The sequence below is a fragment of the Pinus tabuliformis genome, chromosome 6 (genome assembly GCF_031772625.1).
Source record: "Pinus tabuliformis cultivar Carrire ecotype Pingquan chromosome 6, CPIR1, whole genome shotgun sequence".
Taxonomy (NCBI): Eukaryota; Viridiplantae; Streptophyta; class Pinopsida; order Pinales; family Pinaceae; genus Pinus; species Pinus tabuliformis.
The window spans coordinates 1,778,830,750-1,778,842,784 of NC_142292.1; positions in this window are offsets into that span (position 1 = coordinate 1,778,830,750).

Here is a 12,035-nt window from a genome sequence, read left to right on the forward strand (position 1 = left end):
TTGGAGGACCAACAACTCCTTAGGGGGGAGTAATGATCCATGTGGCTCTAGAGACACTCAAAGATCCAGGAGGGCTCATTAAAAGATAAAAAAAAAAGTTGATGGATTGAAGTGATCCCAGATTCATATCGAAGAGCTCATCACAAGACTTCCAATAGTACAAACGACACCTCAATCTGAGTCTGTATGTGAAAGTTATGGCCAGTCAAAGTTTTGGTCAAACTAGGCCCATTGGCTAAATTTGGTAGAAGTGCCAACTAGATATGGAGGTTTGCTAAAATTGAAGGTCCACCTAAGTTTGGTGGAAGCCACTAAATTTGGCGGCTGCTAACAAGGCAAAAATTTGGCACTTATCAACGACAGAATCTAGCGGTCGGAATAAGAAAATTTTTCGCTTCTTTAATTTTGTCGGTGAGAATGCACCAATTAAATGCTATATGGGAGAGGCCCAATGGTTTGACCTCGAGACCTCCGCCCACCAAGTACAACTTTCCACCAATGGCTCAATGGGCCTTACATTAAAAAATCTGCCCACATTTTATATAAAAAAACCTTAACGTTTTTCCATTCGACTGACTGGGGGATAAGTGAAGGAGAACACACATATACCAAGGGGTGGAACCTTGATTCGACACGTAAATCAAGGTAGTGGAGCCCTAACATAGGGATTATGAAGAGAATCTAAAAGATTCCCTAGGGACCAAATTTTCACTGTGACAGAATCATACCAACTTTATACCCAAATGAACCAGAATTTTCCAGGAGTCTAATGGCGTGATCAGTTTCCTATTCTGAGCACAGTCAACTTGCAAAGAGTAATCTTTGAGGGATCTTGAGGAATCTAAAAGATTCCCTAAGGGCCTAGTTTTTATTGGTTTAGAACCATGCCGACTTTATACTCAAATTACTCGGATTTTGACAAGGAGCGTAGTTGTGAAGTCAGATTTGTCATATGAGAAACATAACTCCAGTCAATCGACGAGAAGGAATTTTTGGGGAATCTTTAAGATTCCTGAGGGTCCATATTCTAATGGTGTCAGAAAGGGGTCAAGGTTATAGTCATTTTACACAATTTCACTCCACGAAGTCAATGGTGCAGTCCATTTCTTTAGTAGAGGTGTGCATTTTCAGGCCATCCCCAAAAATGGAGGTATAAGGTTCCTTTCATACATGCAAGTAATTTGATTTTTGTTGAAGATTAATGAAAGTGGCCTCCCCACATTGAGAAGAGCCCGAAGATGTAGCCCACACCGGGTGAACTACGTTATCAACCTGTTGTTATTTGTTTATGATGATTACCTTTCATTTCCATTTATGTTATGTGTATGCATTTTATGGTTACATGCTCTTTTATATGCGATTATAAATGCATCAATGAAGTAAAAATATATGGATCGCCATTATTTCAAATGATTCATAGATTCTACCTAACTATAAGCGCTCATCTAGACATAAATAATATAGATTATTTACTCTTTTCAAGTTATTTTCTTTTGTAGATTATCTGTAATTTATATTATTTTGTAAGTGATAAGTTCTCCAAGTTAAGAAAAAGATATAGATGATTCTGGAAATCCATCTTCCATTCTTTCTTAAATCAAACACTATGTTTCTCTCATCTTGACTGTGTGAAATAAGGTTGCTTACTTGGATATAAGAAATAGCCTTGCTTAGAAGTTTGTTTAAAAAAATAGATTTGGAACATGGATTTATTCACAAAATAAGATAAATTAATTAATTCTCATTTCAATAATGCTAAGACAAGAATGTCTCTAGTGTGCAGAATCTCATCTAAGATGGTTGTAAACCATATGTTAACTTATAAAATCTTTTACCTGTCCATTTTCTTAGAAAATAGTTTGGAACGACTTTGTTTAACTGCAATTAAATAGACTTTATGTTTTAAATGTAACCTTAAATGCATGATTTGGCATACAACTGAAACCCAAATAGAACTAAATGAAAACTAACAACTGGGCCATTATAAACAAATGAATGCATATGTAATTTTAATATAAAAAATAGCAATTGATTCTCCATTAAAGACTAGGCTCTATGTCCTACAAGGGGAACTTAAGAGTGTCTTGGAATTGGAGATTGGAAACTTAATTTTGATGGGACCTAAAGGAAACAAAACATGGAAATCATGTACAGGTACAAAAATAGTGGGGAACACAAGGAAATTTTGAAAGTTTTCTATTGTGAAGTATCTCATTTAGCATCTAAAAAATAAGCTTGAATTTGATGGACTAACTACTAAATAATATTAAAATTGGATTTGATGGATTGGTTGGGGGATTTTACTCTTGCAAAACTCTAAGACTTCCAGAACATTGTAACATAAGGTACTCAAATCATAACAGTAAGGATGGAAGAATGACAACAAACCCATGTTCAATCTGGAAATTCTCAACTAACATAATTCTAATAATAAGTGTATTACCTAATCTTTAAAATAAATTTCCATTTTACAACAACGTTTTTATTTTATTGCTCTGCAACCAAAAACCTAATGGTGGCAAGGTGGTAAAACCCTCGGGAGGAGAGAAGGATCGGCCAGGCTGCAGACACCATAGGGATATAGGAGAAGAAAAGGCTGACATTTGAGAGACAAACGGCATGACAAAAGATGTCAGGAGGGGAGAGATCCCCTCCTATAGGGATACTGTGACAGGAGATGGTCAGAACAATCAGGTGACAAAGGAGAAACAGAGTGTTGGACCGGTGTTGGGAGCAACCTGGCAGGCTGGCCGAAGGGGCAGATGCCTGCCATGTGCAGAGGAGAGACCCAGGTTCATGATTCTATCAAATAAACTGGAAGGGTATAGAAGTTATATGAAGGATCATGCCCTTATCTGCAAGTTCGTGGGAGTCTGGCCATCAGAAAAAGAACTTACCAAGTGGATTCAGTAAAAATGGTAGCCCCAAGGCCACATTGAGCTCAAGCTAGGAGTGAAGGGCTTTTTCACGGTAATTTTCTCAAACCTAAAAGATAAGGAAAAAGTTTTTGAAAATGGCCCTTATTTCTATTATAATGTTGGTCTGTTTATGCGTTATTGGGAGGAATGCTACAACCCTGATAGGGAAAAATTTCTAGTAGTGCCAGTCTGGGTTCGATTATTTGGGCTACATATAGATTTATGGGATCCGGAAATATTAGAGGGGATAGGAAACTCAATAGGAAGTTTTGTGAAAATAACAGAATCCACGAAGAAGGGAAGGTACACCTCGTTCGCTAGGATATGTGTCTATATGAACTTAGCAAACCCCATCCCAGACTCTGTGGAAATAGAGTATCATGAAGAAGTATGGCAGAAAAACTTAGACTACGAGCACATACCATTTAGATGCCGTAGGTTCCATGAACATGGCCATTTGGCTAAGGAATGTCCGATTACACGGGAAGAAGAAGAAAGGAGAAGTAACCTGTAAAAGAGAGGGCCAGTTGACCAAGAAGGATTCCAGGAGGTGAAAAGTAAACAGAAAATGAACAAAGAAATCTCCAGGGAAGATAGGAAGGAAAAACAATCAACCCCAGAGAAATCAAACAGCTTTGAAATATTACAGGAGGAGGGCAAAGAGGAGGACCAAACTATGGAAAATCAAGAGGATAAAGAGTCAGACAATAGCACGAGTAGTGAAAGAATCCATGCAAAAAGGAAAGCCCCAAGTGAGACCATGGACAAAGGTAAGGAATAGGAAGAACCAACAAAATAGATGGAGATGGACTTGGAAACAAAAAGGGAAGATTTAAGCCAAGAGGAATAAGTCCTAAGAAAACTACTGAATGAGTGGAGGAACTTGGATGAGAGGTTTATCCCGGAAGATCAGAAGAGGCTGTACGCGGAAACCTTTCAACAGTATAAGGCTAAACTGGAAAAGGGTAAAGCTACGCCAGAAGAATATCAAGAGAGCCAGAAGGAAAGTAGAATAGATCAGCCAGGCCAAGGAAAGGGGGGAAAAAAAGAGGAAGGAAAAATCTTAAGGATTCCATCCAATTAATGGGAGAAATGCTAGTGAATACAGGGAGAGTGGTACCACTGTCAGCGGTGTTCCAAAACCTATCCCAAATTAATCAATGATTTTGACATCATGGAATATTAGAGGCCTAAACAACAAAGGGAAACAGAGACATCTAGCGGCAAGACTGAGGAAGGACAAACCCCAAATCATGCTTATTCAAGAAACTAAAATTTCAGGTAAGAATATGGAGGAAATTCTTAACAGAATAACACCACAATATGAACAAGTTACCATTGACACCAAAGGAAGTGCAGGTGGGATAGCTGTTATTTGGAATCCAGCAAAAGTCTTATCAGATTGGTGGATAGGAATGCCAAGAATCCTGACTGGAAGATTCAGACTCATTGGGCAAATTGAATGGGTGGTGGTGTCGGCTGTCTATGGACCCCATACCTAGGCTGATAGAGGCCTATTCCTGACCCATTTAGAAAAAATTAAAAACATGCACCAGGAACATAGATGGATTATCGCAGGGGACTTTAACCTGATAACGTCAAGAGAAGAGAAAAAAGGAGGAATAAGAAGAGAAGATCTGGAGATGGAAATATTCAGAGATGTCCAAATAGAATTAAGGTTGGTAGATATTCCCACTATAAATGGGAAATTCACCTGGAACAATAGAAGAGGGGGGGCCAAACAAATCGCATCAAGACTAGATAGATTCCTAGTCTCGGAGTACATAATAGGGTTGGATATCTTCTATGAAGCCTCTATCCTACCCTCTATAGGGTCCGATCATTGGCCAATCAAGCTAGAAATAGCTTTGAATGATCAGAATAAAAAGAGACCCTTTCGTTTTGAATCCTTTTGGCTCAGAGCCCCAGATTTCTTGGACAAAGTAAAGAACTGGTGGCAGGAGAGTAAGATGGGAACGGAAGGCTAGAACAAAATGCATTCGTTCCAGCTCAGACTTAAGGAAATAAAGAGCAAAATCAAGAAATGGAATAGGGAAGAATTCGGCAATATACAGCAGGAGAAAGGTAAACTCCAGACTAGACTGGAAGAAATCCAACAACAAATCATTACAGATGGAAGGAATGAGGAGGTAGTTGAGGAGGAAGGTAGGGTAATCAATCAACTAGAGGAAAGACGAAAACAGGAAGAAATTCTGTGGAAACAGAAATCCCGTGTCCAATGGCTAAGAGAGGGAGAAAAGAATTCCAAATTCTTCCACAAAGCGATGTTGAATCACCGGCATCACAACAGAATCTTTTCCTTGAAAGACAGTCAAGGAAACAGAGTGATGAAGTAGAAAGATATGGAACGGCTCCTGGTGGAGCATTTCAAAGGAGTCCTAACAGAACCAAACATTAACAGAACAGAGGACATAGAAAGGGTCTGCCAACATATCCCTAAGAAAGTTACCAGAGAACAAAACATGGCTCTGCTCAGGGTAATCTCCAAGGATGAATTAGAGGAAGTGGTTAACAAAATGGCAAAGAATAAGGCGCCGGGCCCCGATGGCTTTACCATAGAGTTTTACCAAGCAGCCTGGAGTTTTATAGGAAACGACTTGCTGGACTTGGTGGAGGAATCAAGGCGTTCTAAAAGAATGCATCAGGGACTGAATGCCACTCTCTTGGCACTGATCCCTAAGAACGGCAGTTCGGACGAACCGCAGGGATTTAGGCCCATATCCCTATATAAAATCTTAGCTTCAATTATGGTAAATAGACTCAAGCCGATTCTACCGGAGCTCATAGCGCAAGAAAAAACAGGTTTCGTCAAAGGGAGGCAGATAACAGATGGAATCATAGTGGCCCAGGAAGTGATTCACTCCCTGAAAAATTCTAGAAATCCAGGTATGCTTATCAAATTAGACTTGGTGAAGGCGTACGACCGCATTAGCTGGAGATTCTTGGAAAGCATTCTCAAGGCCCACGGATTTGATCAAAGATGGGTAAATTGGATCCTGTCAATGGTAAGTACCCCCGTAATGTCAGTCTTGTTGAACGGTACCCCCTCCGAAGCCTTCAACCCATCGCACGGATTAAGGCAGGGAGATCCCCTGTCTCCTTTCCTTTTTATCTTGGCTGCGGAAGGCCTGGGTAGGCTGGTCAAAGCCCAAGTCGCCAGGGATCAGATAAAGGGGCTACGAATATGTGGGAATGATCTCCCTGTTTCGCACCAGCAATTCGTGGACGATGTCATGTTATATGGCCAGGCCACGCTCAAGGAGGCCCAGAAGATTGTTAAAACATTATCTGAATTTAATCAAGCTTCCGGGACAGAGATTAATAAGGAGAAAACTGAGGTTTTCTTCTTTAACACCCTGCTTGCGATCCAAAGATTCTTGGCGCGCACCATGGGGTTCAGAATTGGAACCTTCCCGACAAAATACCTGGGCATTATGTTGAATGAGCACCAATACAGGGCCGCTAACTGGGAACCCTTAATTAAAAAAATTAGGAACAAGATGGAAAATTGGACCTTTCGCTCGCTGAATGCCCCTAGCCGGCTAATTCTATTAAAAGCTGTTCTGCAGGCTATCCCAATCTACCAGATTTCATGTCAAGCTATCCCCAAGTCCATCAGTCAAAAGATGGTCGCCATGTTCAAGAAATTTCTTTGGCAGGGAACCAACAAGGCTAGGAAATGGGCCCTAATTTCGTGGGCATGGCTTAGCAGGCTAACCAAAGACGGAGGTTTAGGATTAAGGGACCCCTTCGTTCTTAACCAAGTGATGGGGGCGAAGCTTTGGTGGAGGTGGTCCCAGGGCGGCCAAGATCTGTGGAAAGTGATATGGGAAAGGAAATATGAGGTAACAGGGGAACCCGAAGACAAAATGAGAAGCCAGACAGAGGTTAGAGGCTCCGCAATTTGGAACCTAGCAAGGGGTAACAAAGAATTGATAAGAGATTATAGTTTTTGGGAGATAAGAGCTGGAGATAAAGCCAGGTTTTGGGAGGAATCATGGCAGCAACGTGAAAGGCTCATCCTCAAAGAAAACCTCCAAGCCATCCATGAATTCACGTCCCAGACAGAGGGGAAGGTTGTAGGAAAATTCTGGAAACCAGGGGTAGGAGGATATTGGCGTAACTGGAAGCAGAAAGAAGACTGGGAAAGGGCCCCTGACACAGACAGTTGGCAAGATTATTACAAAGAGATGGCATCTCGAAAACTGGCGAGGAAAACTGGGTCAGATATTCTAAGATGGGGCACCCGAATTCAAGGCACTTTCTCAATAACAGAAGGATATTATCACACAGCTAAATAGAATCAACAGGCAGAGACAAAAAAATGGAAAAATCTATGGAAAATTAAACATTGGCCGAAAGTGTCTTTCTTTGTCTGGACTATGCTACATGGAAGGGCGCTTACTTGGGACCAGATACAGAGGAAGGGGCAGCAAGGACCATCTCGTTGCGTGCTCTGTAATTCACAGGAGGAGACTATGGAGCACCTGATGAACCGGTGCATAGTCAGCAACATCCTATGGGAAAGCCATGGCAAACTGTTTGAGCGCTGTCATAGAAATTATCAAAACATCATTAATTCCATAGAAAACTGGCCGAGGAAACCTTACCAAAATCTGGTGGTTAATCGTGCATGGCTGCTCTCCACTGGGTTCTTGATCTAGAACATATGGAAGGCATGAAATAGTGTCATTTTCAAGGCAGAAAACCGAGCTCCAACAGACATATGGGAGCAAACCCTCAGAAATATGAGAGAAACGATTTTAATGGAGAGTTGGAAAGACGAGGACTGGCAGGTGTCGCCACTGGAGGAGAAAATCCTGAAGAGATTAGAGGTAAACCAGAGTATGGTAAGTGGGAGTGTCCAAAGAAAAGCCCAAGTCAGAGAGGTGGTAGAAATAACAAAGTTCAGACAGCCCCCACAAGGATTCACAAAACTAAATTTCGACGGGGCTGCCAAACACAACCCAGGAGAAGCAGGTATCAGGGGAGTCTTTAGAAATGACTGTGGTAACACCCTGAGAATATTTGCAATGGACTGTAGGGAGGTGACAAATAATGAAGCGGAACTACATGCTCTGAAGCGGGGCCTGGAAATTGTGATACAGGTAAAAATTAAGAGTCTCCAAATTGAGGGAGACTCTAAATTAGTGGTGGACATGGTAAGGCAATTACAACAGCAAAAACCAGTGGAAAAAATCAGTAAGAGCTGGCGCACGGCATGGCTCATTGGCGAAATAGGGAAACTCCTGACCAAAATAGACTATCTCATCCCTTCCCATGTGAGGCACTCGGGCAACAAACCAGCTGACTGGTTGGTGAATTGGGGCAGTCGGAATAGAGGAAAGTCGATTGACAATGAAGGAATGAATATGCTGCTACCGGAGGAGCGCGACAGATTACAGCAATTACTGGACAACGATAAGGGTGGTAATGGAAATATCGAGGCAAACAACCAGAATCAGATAGGACGTAACAGTTGCGGGGAAAGATTGCAGCGGGCAGGAACAGACAGCATATCCGTAAGAAAGGACAGGAGAGACATAAGTGACGAAGCAGGGCAGATGATGGGGCAAGGGCCACTTAACGGGGAAGTAGAGAGAACCGAGGCATCATTAAGGAAAGATCTGGAGGGAGTGTGGGAAGTCGGGATAAATGGAAGAGGAAGGACGACAGGTGGCATCGAGGGTACAGAAAGGGTACGGCAGGAGCAACCGAGAGAATGCAGGAGTAATGAAGAATAAAGGAGGACAGACAGGCATAACCAAATCCCAAGGAAGGGATGCGGGGATGAGAGCAGGGCAATCAAGTGGCCAAGAGGAGGTTAGGATGAAAAGACAAAGGAGAGTGTATAAGCAAAGGCTTGAGGTGGCCATTAGAACGTTCATGCAACATAGCATGAAGAATGAAGGATCAGCGAAAGGTGGCAGCAAGGCTCAGCGTCCAGCCCTCATCTCAGGCCGTGGCGAAGAAAGGTGGTATGTTTTCTTGAGCCTCTGTCTTTCAGACCTTGTGTTAGATAGAGGTAGAATCGCCTATTTGTTAACGAAAATGTTCAGAAAAAGGGAGCCTTTAACCAGTAGACGAATAGGAGGTGGTTATCCTGGCCACGAGACGAATAACCTCTTGCCCATCAGAGCGGAGGAGAGTTCTGGTGGCGAAAACCGCGGCCCCTGAAGCCAGGTTCATTTCATGACAAGAAAGGAAGGATGGGAGGGGAGGGTGGCTTTGCCGGGTCTCACTGAGCTCCATGATGGGCTCTGGTACCCTAACTATGTCGGCTGCCTGGATAACCCCCGGTACGCTACGCGCAAAAGCTCTTTGGGCCACTGGGGGTAATAAGCCTTCCCCATCAGATGGGAAGCCGAGGGAGGATTGCTCTGTTTGCCGAGACCAGCCATGCTGGTCAGCGCGAGGATTTTTGGGATGTAGAGAGGGGGGAAAGGGTATCGGGCCGCATAGCAGGCGAAGTTGTGAGGTGGCTCAGGACTGCCAGCCAGAAGCAATGGCAGGACCCTCAGGCCAAGGCTGGGAAGGTAAGTGACTGGATGTCCGCAGAACCTCAATTCAAAGGCACTGACTTGTGGTTTGCTGTCTTGCTAGGTAGACAAGCCTCAATAAATACAAGGTTTCAGGACCGCAGCAAGATGGCTCCGAAGAAGGCAAAACAAGCTCGAACCAGGGAAGAAGGCACCAACAACAATCCGAAGCGGAGAGGAAGGCAGCCAGACGCAGAGAAAAGCATGTTCCTGATAAACGCGTATATGGCTGGGAACTCCCCGGAAACACGCGCTCAAATCCATGGGTGGGAACAGGAGCTGAGGACCATTAGCGAGAATAAGGAAATTCCCAGAGGGGAATGGGAGGAGCTGATTCCCGACCCCGGAACTACTAGGAGCAGAAATTCTTTGTTTAATAAGACGTTACAACAGTATTGGATAATGAAACATGTGGTCACCCGGGCTATGGAAATGAACCAGGCTGTCAGAGAAGAAGAGGAGGAAGACAGGAAGTAGAGAGAGGAACAGGAAAAAAGACAGACAAGGGAGGAAGCAGATAAGCTAAAGGTAACCCTCCTGAAAGAGATTGCGGCCGTCCAAGTCCAGACAGCGAGAAACCACGTGTTGCTGTGGAAGATGGAACAAATGTTGCAGGAAATGAAATGGGCAATGGAACAGAAGCAGGTGAAACCTGGGTGCAGTGCCACGGCGCCCGCCCTGGTCAACTCGTCAGATGAGGAATGACAGAGATGAGTCTCTGGTTTTGTTTAAAATGATGTTAAAAATGAGTTGTGCCTAGTTACTATGTTATGGTTGTGTAGTTAGTTTAGATAGCATTACTCAACAACTTGGTTATGACAGTATGAAGGAGAAAAACATATTTAAATTTTGGTTTGGTTATAACGCTGATAGGTGGCGGTCTGGTTTCCTGCGGGCAGATTTGCCACCTGATCATTAGTTTGTTGTAAGTTTCTGTTATCGTAATATAGAAAGAGGAAAGCCTAATTTTACAAAAAAAATAATAAGTGTATTGCAATGTGCTATGTTGTATGTGTTTATAAGGGTCTATAAGACCTTCACCCTACAATTATTTTTACAATAACTCCTTTCAAATTCTATAGAGAACCATTAATATTTATCTTAACTTATCAATTAGATGTCTAAATTCAAATTTAACCCAAGCATTATTGATTTTCCATGCTAGAAATGCATGTTTCTTTTTTGTCATTTATTAAAATTAACACTAACATAAAACCTATCTACATGCTTATGAACATATTGTGAGAATCATTACTGATAGACACATATAATAAGATAACACACTTTATATGATATGACATTATCATAGTTTCTAAAATTTTAATTCAAAATTATTTCTTTTAATTAATACACATTTTTAAAAATTGTTTTAATGTCAAATGTGTATAATAATGATACAATAGTTGTATAGTTCCAAGAAGCATGGTTTCATGTGGTACCAAAAGCGTTTTAAAATATATTTCTTATACATTGGCGACTTACTCAACACCTAGAAGTGTTAATTTTTTTTTCAACTTTATAGATTTATAAAATGTCTATGGATCATATTATTAATCTTTTCTAAGTGACAATGTAACTTCTAGTTGGCGAAGTAGTTCCATAAACATGAGGGGAGGAATAAATTGTTGATGATTTGTTCTTATGTTTTTAAAAGTAGAGTTGTGTTTGTAAATTAATATAAGAAACTTTTTTGAATTAAAGTCTAAACATTAATTTAACAATAGCAAAAGTTAACATTTGCACTTCCAATCTCCCATCATTTATATATCTAAAAAATTTAATTTTTCATTTAAATCTTCACATACTAAAGCAAAGATAGAGATCCTAATTATTAAAGGTTACCGAGTAGCAACAACATTAAGATTTCTCTTTTACACAAATTGGGCTATATTTAGATCGCATAACATATAACATCACTCTTCATCTATGCTCTTTTTTCATATGCTACTGACTTACAATGTTTCCTTTGCAACATTTGGTGCAATTGCTAGTTTTAAACCATGTAAATTGTTGACATTGAAATAATTTAGTTGACATGAGTATTGAGATATTTTATTTATGGATTACATTGTCTACATTAAGGTTTTTTATTTTTATTTTTTACATTTCATTATTACTTTCACTTACTTTTAAATTTTCACATTGAAATATTTTGTTGTTGTTCATATATATGTTTATGTTTTTGTAAAGTTGATATTAAAATAAATTAGTTAACATGTACATTAAAATGGTTTATTTATGTGTCCAATTGAAAAATGAAAATATAAATAATAAAAACTTTATTTGTTTTTTGTTTTAATTACATGAAAACAAACATGGAAAATTTCTTTATAACTGACATTATTTATTAATTTAAATATATATATATTTTTTTAAAAGGCACATGTATCAGTGCCATGTTGACCATGGATAGAATTACACATTGCTCTCATACATGTGGTTGTAGAATGGGCCTCTCATCTCAATGGAGTAACAATCCTACTAGTGGGGGAGGATTAATTTATTTTCGCTTCCAATCATGAACTCTTAGTGTATAGTTTTTTTTGTCAAATAATTA